Raw genomic sequence first — 14,574 nt, 5'->3', positions numbered from 1 at the left:
ATTAGATGTAATTAGATGTGATATGACATTGATTAAATCATTTTTATATAAAAAAATATCATTCCTTGTTTTTCTCAAATAACTCAAATTGTAAACATGTTTTAGTTTTTAGATCCAATCTGAGATCCATATCTGAGGATAAAATCTATAATAGACATGTCAAAACACTCATATGACCATCATACGATCGAAAACGACGTTATCTGATCCAGTGTTCATGCAGTCCGTGCACAACATAAAACAAATGTTGGACACAAGGAGTACAACCTCTTGTTTAGAAACAAACATTAGACTTGGTACAATTGTTACAGAATGAACAAAACAAGTTGTTCGTTCGGTGGCTTTGTGGTATTATCATATCATATTAATCATGAGGTCTATGGTTCGATTGTTGGTACGAGAAGGGGAAGAATAAAAGAAGGAATGAGGTATTTCAAAGTACTTTTTTGATATTTTTTTTGTTTCTGCCCTATATCTTATTTACACTTCTCTCTTATTTATCTAATTCATGCAAAACAAATTATTAACTGATATATTGAAATTTATTCGGACAAACTATTTCAGAATTTGCAAGGTGGAATTCAAGAAATTAATAAACAAGTACCTCAGCTTGGGCACATGCTCTTTTTTATTTTTATTCTTTGTCCTGCTTTTTTTTTATTTCCCCTGGCTGTCAACGGGTCAGGTACCGGACCCATCAAGGTGTACCTGAACTTCGCCCAAATAAGAAAGGGTTGTGTTCGGGTTATGTGGGTTGCAAAAAATGAAATCTCAAACCCGATTCAGTACAATTCTAAAATTTTCCTTTCACTTAAAATACATGAAAAACACTCGGGATGGATGGCGTACTCGGCAAAAAAAGTTGGGTCAGGTTGGGTACCCCGCAAAAATCATAACCCAAACCCAGCCTGCATATTGCTCAGGTAGGGTTTGTGTCGACCTGAGTATACTCGGGCCGACACTTTTTACACCCATACACGAGAATTGAGGTTGGGGTCAGGTATGTGGCACAAACTCCACCTATTGACAGCCCTATTTCATTGTAACGCCTAAACATCATGGAAACAAATTACCCTTAATGATTAATTATTCATTTAATACACTACAAACAATTTTGATATTTAGCAATGGTCAAAACTGTCACTAAAACACACAAAATCTGTCACTGTAGCACTAACGACCATCACTATAGCCTTCATCACTAAAACATCTAGCGAAGTAATTGACTGTGACTATTGTACAGCTTTAGTTACGGTACTTTCCGTTGCCATTAGCTGTCACCTTTAGCAACAACTTTAATCGTCACAGATCCCTTTATTAATTAGTGACAACTTAGACTGTCACTAAAGGTGTTTCATTGAGACAAATAGTGACAGCTTAAGCCGTCACTAATAGACACATGCTAACAAATATATAAATTATTAGCTTATATCAAATTCAGTTGGGTCCATTACAAATGAATCATGTTAATGACTTAATGAACAGATAAGCAAGCAGAATTATGAGCTGATTACAGTTCCAGGAGACAATATTTCATCAAAACTATCTACACCGAACATACCAGCTATGAACATGACAAAACTACACCACCAAAGCACTTTCATCAACCACCAACTTTTCGACCTTTTTTACTGTGTTTGAGTTGAACAATTTCTAAAGCCTTCTGAAATGATCATGTATGACTCAAACTACCCCATACCCATGGAAACTTACCTTCATCTATAAATCAGAATACAAGCCGACAATATTTTGCATGAGCGGATGGAACTGCATTTCATTTTTTGTCACTATGGCTGATGCATTCATGCAGACAAGAATAACAATAAATTTTAGACACCTAGTAAGTATATGCTTTCATAATGCAGCAAATCATTCAAATTTCAATATGGTCATTCTCATGACCCTATTTTTTTACAATTAGCTTAAAACATGATCATGTATATGTCATAATTGCAAACATGCACCACAAGATTTTCTTTGAAAAAGAAATGTGGCAAAAATGTTGGGACATCCCTGTGTATTTCAGACCCATGTACATGCATAATTCACTTTTTCATAACCCGTGTAAAATATTTTAAAATTTTCATCAAAGACCATATCCATTAAACAACTGGTTTCAAATTGATTTCACTGAATCTTTGATTTAGTTTTAGCTTGAATATGTTTTCAAAAATTTAAATAAAAATTAGTTGAGGATGCGCCCCTGATCCAGGGACATAAATTTAACCAAAAAACAATATGTAATATGTCCTACACAATTGGATCCCAAGACAGGGCAGAATCTGTAAACCTTGACTGTTTTGTACTCCCGATTTGAAAAATCAGTCAAAATTTTAGATTTTAACAGATTTTTTTTGAAAAATATACAAGATTATTCCCTGACATGTCACAAACACGTTGGGGATATTTTCTCCAATTTTTTAAACTGATTACCATTTTAAAATAATTTAATTTCAGAGTCGGGTAGAATCTGTCCCTAACTAGGACAGGTTTGAATATATTTTAATAAATAATTTTCATGGGCCAAATATGAGTTTCAAAAATTCTGAAATTTGAACCCCAAACAAGGGACACATAGATACTATTCTACAAAAATTGGTACATATAAACTTGACTTGATTAAATCTCAATTTGGTTATTCAATAACAAATAGGTTTAGACATAACAAAACTATCTGTTTTGTTTTCTATTCTGGGTACACCCTGATCTCGGATTTATTAAAATTAATTGACAATCTCAAAAATTTTAAAACTTCAACCAAAGATATTATACATGCCAAAGTCCCTTAAAAAAATTATCAAGTCCAAATTAAACTTATAACAGACAATCACAATCACAAATTTTGTTTCTTATATCCGGCAGTTCCCAAATCCAAGATTTATTCCAATCAGGATATACATCCAAAAATCCTGAAAATGTTACCCAAGCTTGAGCACAAATTAGGAAACTCCTATAAAAAAATGTAACATCATGAATATCTGAAAATCCACAAACTCTATATTTTTATATAAAGATGCAGGCTTTTACTTGTTATTTATGATTTAATATTATAGAATATTAAATTATGAAGAGATGGACCCTAAAATCATAAAAATCGGGTTTAGATCGGATCCGATTTGATGTAGGGGCAAGATCAGAATTTTTTTGACATAGGACCTGCCCAAAATTTTAAAAAATGGTGAAGTCTTAATTTTGCAAGGGATAAATTAGGTAATTGATTAAAATAATTTACTTTTATTGGGCAACGACACCATTGTAAATAAATTAGCAAAAAGGGATAAAATGTGCATAGTAAATGCATGAAGGGCAATTGAGTAATTTGGTAGGAGCAACTATCATAAATAAGGGCAGCTCAGCTCCCACCATTTTATTTGGTTTTGACATGTATTATCCTACTCTAAGATGGGTTAAAGAAGGGGGTTTTATTTAAATCTAAACTCACTCGCTCTCATTACGCATAATCACTTTCTCTCATATTTTCTCTTCTCACTCTCCTTCATCTACCTCACCTGCACTACACTTTCACTCTGATCTCACCTCATTCTCTCACACTCATCCCATTTGAGTTGCAATTCGAACTTAGGATGTTATTGCTTATAGTTGGCAGATTTTCTGGTTCTTGCATTAACAAGGTGTGATCTTTCTACTCCATGAGCTCTAGGGAAAGTAAAAATGCAGATGTTTGTTTAAAAAGCATGCTAGATTAGATGAAATCTTGGCATGTTGAAAAGTGTTTAATTGTGTATCATGCATGTTTTCTATTAAAAAACTCATTGCAATGCTATAGAGTTTGCTCAATCATGTTTTAGTTCAAGCTTTTCATAATTTCACATATCCAAGATGGTTGTATACTTAGAAAAGGGTGTTTTAAATTCGTGCATGTGTTTTTAGTGGATATGAAGTTTAATGTCATTTTAATCAGGTTTTCTTGTTGAAAATAATGTTGGAAATGTTCATATCGTATTTTAGAAAGAGAATCCATGAATTTCCATTGATTTTTTTTTTGTTGAAATTTAGATTTCAGTTTGACCCTGTTTAGGGTTGACTCTTGCTGGCCAGGAGTTTGTATATGCTTGCTGCTCTGTCCCCGAGGGTCGACCCTTGTAGATAAAGGGTCAACACCTCATTTTTAGAACTCTGTTGGGCATTTTTGAAGATAGAAAATCAATCCTTTTAATAAAGAGTAGACTCCTGCAGGCAAAGAGTCAACCCTATAAAAGAGTCAACTCCTAAGACACCCGAATAAGTTTTTATTAGAATTTTGACTTCAGGTATGAGCTGTTAAGCTTGAGCTTCTATGTGAGTAGGATATAGCTAAAGAATCATTGTGTATGGACTGCAGTACCTATATTTAGTATTTTTGGAGCCATTTTTTTATGATGAGACACTTATGTGAGTGTAGGTGATCTAAGAGAAACCCATTTAGTATATTGATGCAGATTGCATGTTGTATGATGCATTTGGGATATAGAATCCTACAGATTCCAGTTATGGGCATTTCAAAACTGAAAATTTCAAGGTAACTGAAAGGGATATGTGTACGTGCTGTTTGTATTATAGAGTAATGATCCTACGGGTATCTTGTTACAAGAGCATGCTTGGGTGTTGACCCAGAGTACCAAGAGGGTACTATATGTTGCATAATGGATTAATATTTAATAACAAGCTACACTAAATGGTTGTTTATGCTTGTTGGGTTTTCTTGTAGCTTGAGCTAGCTTGTCAAATATGAACAAGCCTACACCATTCATGTGAGAAATTTTTTGGGATAGTTGAGCGAGCTCCTATCATGTGGATCTAAAGGATTTGTTCCCCACTATGAGGCTTAGGGAACACTAGACTCGGATACTCGAGGTATAGGTGGAGCTGCAACAATATGCCTAGTAGTGTACACTACGTTAACTATAGGGAGAGGGATAAGGTCCTAAACTCTAGGTCTCAGGGAAAAAAATGCCTTAACGAAGGGTTACAGACTTTAGAGAAAACATTAAAGTAACCATATGTGTTTTGTAAATGAAATGAATGAATGAACACCCATTGAATTGTCCGGTGATGCCCAAGTGGCCAGGAGAGTGGTGCCCCTTTGGATAAGTATAATTAAATTAATAAATATGGGTAGAGCATGGCATGTAATATAACAATAATTAAATGAAAAGAGTTAATAAAATATTCATGCATGCAGGTAGACATGGCATGAGTTTCTGTGTTCGATGTATGGCGCACCTGAGGGTTGAATCCTGAGTTGGGCGAGTCAACTCCTCTTGGCTTATATTGGTGTTGCATTCTGCATTGAGAGTCAACTCCTCTCTTGTTATATATTATGTTTTACTTTGAGAGTTGATTCTCGAATGTATTAGAGTTGACTCCTTAGTTGTTTATGATTGATGGTTTTGTTGAGCTGAGAGTTGACTCCTATGTTGGGAGAGTCGACTCCTCTTTTAGTTTTGAATATTATGTCAATTTTTGAGAGTAGACTCCTAGATGTATCTGAGTCGACTTCTCCTTGTCAGTTGAGGGTTGACCCTTAAGTTGAAAGAGTCTACTCCTCTCGAGTTATTCCTTGTATGTGTTTTTTTAGTCCACGAGTCGGCCCCGAGGTGGGGCGAGTCGACTCATTTGAGTTTCTTCTCTTGAATGATAATTCTCTTAAAGGTCGACTTTTAGATGAGTAGTGGATCAACTTTTTTGACTTAAGAAAATGATCTTTAAGCAAAGTGACATTTTTAAAGGAACTTGATCTCGTGCTACTACCTCGCGACATTTATGCGAGTAGTTAGTTCACACTGAGACTGTGGTTTATCCCTCCCCACAATTATTACTATTTTTTAAGTACTCAACAATAGGCATATAGGATACGTGAGCAGCTCATGGACATTAGTGGACGTGACCCTAGAACTGTTTTTGTGGTTTTTGGAAACTTTGTACATTTTGTAAATGTGGGTAACATTTTGTATAAGTTACATTTTGTGAAATAGAATGACCATTATGTTTTACAAAAGTGTGCAATTGTCTTGTGATTTTTGGATCCTGGTTTGAAACTTGGATTTGAAAAGGGATTTTAAAGTAAGAACAATCTTTCATAGTGTATTAGAGAATAATATTTTATTATAAAAAAACTTGGTAAATTTTGGGGTGTTAGAAAAAAAATTAGTGTTAAATCTCCCCCTAGTCCGTGCTCTAGACATCTGCAATTTCAAGCAGAATTTGCGTGATTTCAGGTCATAAATTCTACCAAAGTATTTATATATGTAGCAAGAATCCAGTAGGTTATGAAGAACCATACCTTCTTAGCATGAGAATTTAGGTAACCATACATTCTACCTATTGTAGGTTCCACGTCCCAAACTCATCGAAATTCCTCCATAATTGTTCAAACCTATCACAAATTGTTTGGCTATGGCCAAAGTTTAAAGGCTAAAGAGGAAACTACCCTCCCCCTTGTCATCGAAGGGAGGAAGAAAATATGTGAGAGATGGAGAGATTAAGAAAGTTAGAGAGAGAAAAGCAAGAGAGAGAGTTTGGTATTTAAATAAGGAAGGGGTGACTTACCTCTGGTGTCTTTCAAGGAGGAGAGGGAGAGAGAAAAGGGAAAGGTTGGGTGGCAGCCTCCTATGGCCCCTTTTTAAAAAAAAATTCTCATACCCCCTTCTCACTTCCTATATTTGCAAATACCCCCTTTCCTTTTTTTCAGATTAACCTTCAACATTTTCTTTATTTACTAATGTGTCACTGGGTTGAATTGGTTTGGACGAAGATACAAATCAAACAAAAGATCCAACCCAAAATTTATTTGGACGAATTTCTTGGGTTTGGATTACCCCTAGATCCAATGGAACCTTAGGGGGTCAAACCCCACGTAATATATTTGTGTTTGTATACTTCTGTATTTCGTACATGAGCAAATATAAAATTATTTACTTTTAATCACTACACAATTTTCTCACTCATGGTATTGTGTCTTCAATTATTTAAGGTTAGAAAATCGAGGGTATTACAAACTAAGTGTGAGCTCTGAAAGACTAGGTGAGACGAGATCTAGACCTAGATTAGACTCATGTTGGCGAAGCTGGGCTGAACTCACGTAGGTAGAGTCTATGTCGTAGGCTTTAAGAAACTAGGCTGGATGGTAGGTGCAGTAGAGTTTCTTAGGTTCTAGATGTTGAACTAGAGAGTCGGCCTCTATTTATAGTTTTTCTAATGGGTTTGAATCCTAATCTCATGGATTTGAGATCCAAAGATCTAGATATGCTCATGAATGATGTGATAAGATCCTATTAGTTGGAGGTTTGAAGGTCTCTTTATGATTGACCAGAGTTACCATGATTAGGGGCTAAGGTTTTTGGGATGATGATATAGATAGGATAGGTATCCCGAGACTCCAAAATGTAGTCTAGGTTTAATGAATACGGTTTTTGAGTCTTAGGGAAAGAGGTTTTTAGAGGCTTATCTACAATTGGTGTGTAAATAACCACAACATGAAAGTACTAATGACACTCTAAAATGCTAATGATATACTAGGATTTGTTAATGATAATTCATCATTTTAGGACCCTCCTAATGATGCATCAAAAAACTGTTAACGACAATCCAAAACTTGCTAACGATAATTGGATGGTCGTTAGCAGTTTCCTAACAACAATCCCTAATGTCGTTAAAATATGCGTGATAGGTTAACTTGTTTTGACTATAACTTTCTATCAGAATGTTATATAGAGATATAGTTTGGTGTGTTGAAAAGATAACATCATCAACTTTAATTTAGTGTCTAAGTAAGAAACCAAATTTGATTTTTTTTGTGGTAAAAAAATTACTCAAATTAAGCTCTACTAGAAAAATAGAATTTTTACTGAACAAATCACATTATTTTGGTCATAACTTTTGATTTTGATGTTGTATTGACCTAATTTTTGTTTTGTTTAAAAGATAAAATCATATAGTTTAATTTATATTTTGTACAAAAATCTTAGGGATACCATTTTAAAGGCCAAAAATAAAGTTGAAGTTAGAATATATCTAAAATAAGATGAAAACATTGGATTTTGGCATGTGACTCCTGATATGAAATGATTATGTCAAATTTGGGGTATTTATGCCCCCACCTAAGCAACTCACTATTTGAAGGGCCAAGTATCACAAGCTCTAACCAATGTTCTTTGAGCCTTACAAGATCCAAAAGAGGATAAGCAAGGTAGCCTACCACCTAAAGCTATCCTGGAAGCACAAGTCAACCCTATTTTTCATGTATTAAGACTCAAAAGATACATTAGAGAACCAACTGAAGGAGGTCCACTCCCACTTGATCTTGGTGACCTCTCACAAGTAGTTCCCCGAGATGATCCTCCAAAGAAGAAGGAACATCATAGATGGATGGCTCAAGAGGGAGGTTTTGGTCCAATGGGCTGACATGAGAGCTAAGGCAGCTACTTGGCAGTTGGAGGAACACAATTTTCAAAACTACAAGCCTTAAGGTCAAGGCCCATTTCAAAGAAGGGGAGAATTGTTATGACCCAAGGCTAAATAGGGTCAGCAAGCATAGCCGGCTAGCCTAGTTTGGGAGAATAGGCTAAGGTGGCAAGCATAGATGGGTTCTAAGGAACATGGGCAAGGATTGTGGGAATTGTAAGGGGTAAATGGGTAATTGTAAGGCCTGAGTTGGCATGGGAGGTTAGCTAGGTTGAGGTGGCATGAGTGGCTAGCTATGGGTCTATAAATACCAAGCTCTTTCTCTCTCTCAATGAGAATTTGGTCTCTAAGCTTCATTGGCTAGAGAATTGGTTCCAACCACATTGGTTAGAGATTCCCTTTCTCTCTCAACCGCCTAACCAACCCCTCTCTCTCCCCTCAATACTCACTCTCCTTTGTTTCTTCCCTACTATCCTACCCACCTTTCCTACACCTATCCTTCATTTCCCTAGTGCTTCCACCATTGTTGGACTTTCAAGGCGGTTTATAACATAAACCCATTGCCAAAGGAATGTTCACTTGGAGCAAAACTTATTTAGGTTGATGATTTGTAATGTTTGGGTAGCAATCGTGTAAAAGTTTGACTAAAGAGAAACAAAGCTTAAGTAAAAGAATGCAGTGTCAACTTTGAAAAATTGAGATTCAACCTCTTTCTAAAAAGGAGAATCATCTCTTTGGAAAACTATTGTAGAGAATTCTTGTTTTTAAGAAAGTTAACAAGTGAATCCTTATTTTCTTATAGTAGTCTTAGCCTTTAAGCAACTTACATGTAGTCCTAAGAAAAGTAGCTAGCTTTCTTAGGTATTAAGAAAGAGATGGGTTTTAGTAAAGAAAAAGGGTTTGCTTGGGGGTAAAGGAATCCTATCTATAAATATGTGATAGGAGGGATGTATGTTTTTTAGACAAACTAGGAGCATTAGAAGAGTCATAATAAGTGGCTTTGGCTTTCGGGCTGCCTATGTTGATCCGTGCTTATCGCCAACCTACCAGGCTTATGAAGAATTTTTTTCGTGTTTTTCTCAAATCTATCTGTGCGGATGTGTTTCACATGTTTGATTTTATAGGAATGGACTATTGGATTGTCCGATTCCAACATGTGTAGGTTTTTATAAGGTTTGAAAATTGATGGTCAAAATTCATGTTTTTCATCAAAAAACAAATCTAGGTGTTGTTTTCTAGAAATTTGATCATGCCAAATGCATCTGCAGGGTCAGATTTGTAAAAAAACCCGTTTGCTCATGGTAACCTCCTGACTTTGGTATGATCAACACTATATATATATATATATATATATATATATATATATATATATAGAGAGAGAGAGAGAGAGAGAGAGAGAGAGAGAGAGAGAGAGAGAGAGAGTTGCATAATTGTTTTCATGGACAACAAATTTGATATAAGAATGTGTCATTGAGGTGAATGCAAATTATTTTGGGGTGAGTAGCATGCAATTGAAAGCAAACTTAATATCCAAGGTTGAGTAGCATTCCAATACCAAGCATGAGGTGACACTATAAAGCATTTGCCATGAGGATCACCCATAAGCTTGGAACTACGACCACGATCCAATAAGGTTATTAGGATAGGCTCAAATGTGATTTGCGGTGCCGACCGACCATGCCTAGTTGTTCTTGCAATTTCTCGATGGAATTTTATCGAAAATATTTTGAGAAAATATCAGTCTACTAAAAATATTATAACTAAATATATAATATAAAATAATAAAATATTTATGAATGGTTTATACGATTTTAAAATTATGAACACTTAAACAAAAAGCACAAGCCTCACGTTGAGAAGGAGAGAGACCAGTCCTTTTGTAGACTGTTTTGTATAGTATTAGTACTAGAGAAACGGGCCGTCCTAACGACGGACAAAAGAAATAGTTCTTTAATAAAAAAAAAACCTTTTAGTATTTTGTTTAGTCTCTTTGGTCTTTCTTCACTCTCTTAGTTTTTCTTTCTTCCAAGTTTCCGTTTTTGATAACTTTAAATCAATTTATTCATCTTTGACCTTACAGTAAAATGAGTATTTTTATCCAATTTTGCTTTAAATGCATTTTAAAAATAACAAAGATTGGCCACAAGGGTTCCGCTGTGAATGTCACCTTGATTGGACATCACAAGTTCAAAACTCACAGGTGGCATCCCTTAACGCAAGGTCAAAGCTGGGTGTACTCCCCAATGGGCAGGGAGATACCTCAAAGGTTTTGCCAACTGGAGACCATCCAATGTGTGGTCAGTGATTTGGGGGGGGGGGGGGGGGGGGTGTTTCCTTTAGATTATCCAAAAAAATTGACATAGATTATTATTTAAATATTTATTTCTATGCATTCAAGCAATTGAATGACCCAAAAGAAAGGATCATAAATAAATTAAACCACCATCCAATTTACATCAACATCATCATCAACAACAACAACAACAACAATGCCTTCATCCCAAACAATTGGGGTCGACGATATGAACCAAAAAGAAAATCATTCTGGGTCCTCCAGATGAATCCTTCTCCTCCAATCATTTCTATCCAATGTCATGTCCTCGGTGATGTTCAAAGCATTCATATCCTTTCTTATCATCTCCATCCAAGTCTTCTTAGGCCTACCCCGACCTCTTTTAGCTAATATATTTTTCTATTTCTCCATCCTTCTAATCGAAGCATCATTAGGCCTTCGCCGAATATGCCTAAACCATCGTAAACGATTCTCACTCATCTTATTTTCAATGGATGCAACACCTACCTTCTTACGTATTTCCTCGTTCTGAATCTTATCTTTTAGTGTATTTCCACACATCCATCGAAGCATACACATCTCAGTTACACTCATTTTTTGAAAATGATGTCTCTTGGCAGCCCAACATTCCGTACCATATAGTAAAGCGGGTCTAATTGTTGTCCTATAAAACTTTCTTTTCAACCGCAATGGCATTCTACGATCGCACAACACTCCAGTTGCACTTTTCCATTTCATCCACCCAACCTTAATCCTATGATTTACATCTCCATCAATTTCTCCATTCTTTTGAATGATAGATCTCAAATATTTTAAACAGTCATCCACCACTATTTCTTGCTCACCAAGCTTCACTACACTCTCATCACTACTTCGTTGCTTACTAAACTGACATTCTATATATTTTGTCTTACTCTTACTCAACGTAAAACCTCTTGCTTCCAAAGTCTGTCTCCATAATTCTAACTTAGCATTAACCCCAACTCTAGACTCATCAATCAAAACAATATCATCAGCAAACAACATACACCACGGCACATTCTCTTGAATTGATCTCGAAAGTTCATCTATCACTATAGCAAAAAGGAAAGGGCTTAATGCAGATCCTTGATGTAACCCAATCGTTATAGGAAAATTGTTTGTCACCCCTACACAAGTGTGGGCATTGGTTACTATTCCTTTGTACATATCTTTAATTATACTAATGTACTTGAGAGAAATACCTTTCTTCATCATTGTCCACCAGAAAACATCTACTCTATCGTATGCCTTCTCTAAATCAATAAAAACCATATGCAAATCTTTGTTCGCCTCTCTATATCTCTCAATAAGTTGTCTAAGAAGATGTATAGCTTCCATAGTTGATCTTCCAAGCATAAAACTAAATTGATTCTCTGATATCATGGTAACCTTCCTCAACCTATACTCAATCACCCTCTCCCAAAGTTTCATAGTATGACTCATGAGTTTTATACCACGATAGTTTGTGCAATCTTGTATATCACCTTTATTCTTATAGAAAGGCACCAAAGTACTCTTCCTCTACTCATTAGGCATCTTATTTGTCCGCCAAATCTTGTTAAAAAGATTTGCCAACCATACTAAACCTTTCTCACCCAAGCATTTCTAAGCCTCGATAGGTATACCATCCGGGCCAACTGCCTTTCTAGATTTCATATTCTTCAAAGCCTCTACAATTTCTTTCTTTTGAATCTTGCGCACGAAGTCACGATTTATCTCATGAAAAAGAATGGAGAAGTCTCCAAGATCGTGGGCATGACTTCCATTAAATAGCTTATCAAAATAATCTTTCCATCTCTCTTTAATCTCCTCATCTTTAACTAAAACCCTTTGCGCTTCATCTTTGATACATTTAACCATACCCAGATCCCTCAATTTCATATCTCTCATCTTTGCAAGGCTATAAATATCCTTTTCGCCCTCCTTGGTATCCAACTTGTCATAAACCTCCTTATATACCTTATCCCTCGCGTGTCGAACTATTTTTTTAGCTTCATTCTTTGCTACCAGATACTTCTCCAAATTCTCATTATCCCGACTCTTACTTAGATTTCTATAACACTCTCTTTTAACCTTAATAGCTAATTTGACATCTTCGTTCCACCATGATGTATCCTTACCTAGCGGTGCACCGCATTTAGACTCACCCAAAACCTCCATCGCCACCTTTCGCATGCAACCCACTATCTTATTCCACATTGATTCTGCATCCTCCTTGAGACACCAATTAGCTTTCCTAGCTACCTGTTCTACAAACATTCTTTGTTTAGCTCCTTTTAGTGCCCACCACTTAATTCTAGGATCTATCCTGTCTATCCCCTTTGTGGCATTTTCTAATTTTAAGATCTAAAATTAAGACTCTATGTTGTGTAGCTACACTCTCTCCCGATATAACCTTACAATCGATGCAACAACCCCTATCTCTCTTTCTGAGTAGGAAAAAATCTATCTAACTCTTATTAACCCCACTTTTAAATGTTACTAGGTGAGACTCCCTTTTCCTAAACCACGTGTTGGCTAAGATCAAATAATAGGACAAACCAAAATCTAAAATCCTTTCTCCACTTTCGTTTCTTTCTCCTATACCATAGCCTCCATGTATACTCTCAAATCTATCCCTACTAATGCCTACATGTCCATTAAGGTCTCTGCCGATGAAAATCTTTTCTCCATGAGATATCCCTTGTACTACTCCGTCTAAATCTTCCCAAAATTGCCGCTTAATGGAATCGTCTAAACCGACTTGAGATGCATAAATACTAATAAAATTAATAATATCTGTACCTACTACTAATCTAATAAGTATAATCCTATCCCCCTTCCTACGGACCTCAACTACATTATCTATAAACTCACGCCTAATAACAATCCCAACTCCATTCCTATTCCTATGTATTCATGTATACCAAATCTTATATCCCCAAGGTTGTATCACTTTTTCTTTCTCACCTACCCATTTGGTCTCTTGTAAACATAAAATACCAATCTTTCTCTTACACATAACATCTACTAACTCTACCAACTTACCAGTTAAAGACCCTATGTTCCAAGTGACTAACCTAATTGTATGGTCTTGAACTATCTTTTTTACCCTCACCCATCCAACAAAGTGTGGGAACCCTTGCCTATTTGACCCCACTTCCGGGCACCGGTTTGACGCATTGCTTCTGGGCAATGTCCTAGCTACCCTTGCTATCACTACCTCAAGGCCTATAGAGTATAGAGCGTCACTTAGTAGGGAACGCCCCAACGAAATTCACATATTGGTTCATATTCATAGGATGTGACTACATTTTTACGCTGACTGTCACTGGCCTACCGCAACCCTCCTCTGTTATCCGGGCTTGGGACAGACAGTGTATAACTAAACAGTTATGCACATGATAAAAAAATGCAGCCTAAAAATGTATAAAAAGCAAGTTTTTTTTTTGAAAAGAAATGACATGAAAACGCCAATTTACATCAGAGTTGAAAAATATTGTGATAAGTTCCGATGGGCTTAGGTTCAAGGAATGAGCTTTAGGTGGGTTAGGCTATGTTTGGGTAAGTCAAAAAGTCAAATTTGGTGACAGGCTTGGGTAGTTCTGGTAGGATTCAGAAATAAATTTGATACACCCAACTGAGGAGACAAAAAAATCCCAAAATTTAGGAGATGATTCTAGACACCTCAATGAACATTCATACCAAATTTCAGGGTCAGAGAATTTATGGTTTGAGAATTAAAATTCTTAAAAAATTGCAGCTCGAGTTTGAGTTTCCTGCATGTTAGAGTGGGTTTGGATAAAAACAAACACGAATTGTAAAATCGATATAAAGACTGAGATATGATAAAATCCCGGTCTTTGAAGGGTTTGATT

This window comes from Nuphar pumila, chromosome 3, assembly GCF_984573655.1.
Source record: "Nuphar pumila chromosome 3, dmNupPumi1.hap1.1, whole genome shotgun sequence".
NCBI lineage: Eukaryota > Viridiplantae > Streptophyta > Magnoliopsida > Nymphaeales > Nymphaeaceae > Nuphar > Nuphar pumila.
This window is presented reverse-complemented; position numbering follows the sequence as displayed.